This window comes from Cervus canadensis, chromosome 22, assembly GCF_019320065.1.
Source record: "Cervus canadensis isolate Bull #8, Minnesota chromosome 22, ASM1932006v1, whole genome shotgun sequence".
NCBI lineage: Eukaryota > Metazoa > Chordata > Mammalia > Artiodactyla > Cervidae > Cervus > Cervus canadensis.
Window position 1 is genome coordinate 27,990,750 of NC_057407.1, and position 1,154 is coordinate 27,991,903.

General features: G+C 36.8%; 1 non-coding gene across 1 annotated transcript; it reads right to left on the minus strand.

Moving 5' to 3' along the window:
- Positions 1–625: 625 nt before the first annotated feature.
- LOC122425257 lies at positions 626–732 on the minus strand. Its single transcript, XR_006264792.1, has one exon. It is a non-coding gene; the product is annotated as a U6 spliceosomal RNA (small nuclear RNA).
- Positions 733–1,154: the final 422 nt, after the last annotated feature.

Below are 1,154 nucleotides of genomic sequence, written 5' to 3' on the forward strand. Positions count from 1 at the left end.
TGATGGGCATCTAGGTTGCTTCCATGTCCTGGCTATTATAAACAGTGCTGCGATGAACATTGGGGTGCACGTGTCTCTTTCAGATCTGGTTTCCTCAGTGTGTATGCCCAGAAGTGGGATGGCTGGGTCATATGGCAGTTCTATTTCCAGTTTTTTAAGGAATCTCCACACTGTTCTCCATAGTGGCTGTACTAGTTTGCATTCCCACCAACAGTGTAAGAGGGTTCCCTTTTCTCCACACCCTCTCCAGCATTTATTGCTTGTAGACTTTTGGATAGCAGCCATCCTGACTGGCGTGTAATGGTACCTCATTGTGGTTTTGATTTGCATTTCTCTAATAATGAGTGATGTTGAGCATCTTTTCATGTGTTTGTTAGCCATCTGTATGTCTTCTTTGGAGAAATGTCTGTTTAGTTCTTTGGCCCATTTTTTGATTGGGTCATTTATTTTTCTGGAATTGAGCTTCAGGAGTTGCTTGTATATTTTTGAGATTAATCCTTTGTCTGTTTCTTCATTTGCTATTATTTTCTCCCAATCTGAGGGCTGTCTTTTCACCTTGCTTATGGTTTCCTTTGTTGTGCAAAAGCTTTTAAGTTTCATTAGGTCCCATTTGTTTATTTTTGCTAAAAATATGGAACGCTTCACGAATTTGCGTGTCATCCTTGCACAGGGGCCATGCTAATCTTCTCTGTATCGTTCCAATTTTAGTATATGTGCTGCCGAAGTGAGCACCCAGTAGTACTTTTAAAGTGAAAGAATCTTCATTTTTGTTTTGTATTTTATTACACTGCAGCTCTTCTATAAATTAGAAATGATCGTGACACTATGACAATTTACTGACATCATAAATATGAGATTACTTTGTAATAGTGTTACTGATTTCTCTTCTGTAAATGCTCATCTTCTGTATTTCTGGTTCCCTAGAGGAGACAAAGGATGACTTTAGCATCTCACATTTTAATAAATTTATTAATACATATTTTGAGAAAAATGGTCCACTGTTTCTTTCTTCTCCCCTTAAAATCATATGATAAAATTGTCAACTATTCTTAATCACAGACTGTCATTTTCTGCTGTTGAATGTTGCATTTCAGAGTATAGTTCAGTTTTGAGCATATTGTGATTTTAATGAAAACACCATTTTTATATGCTTC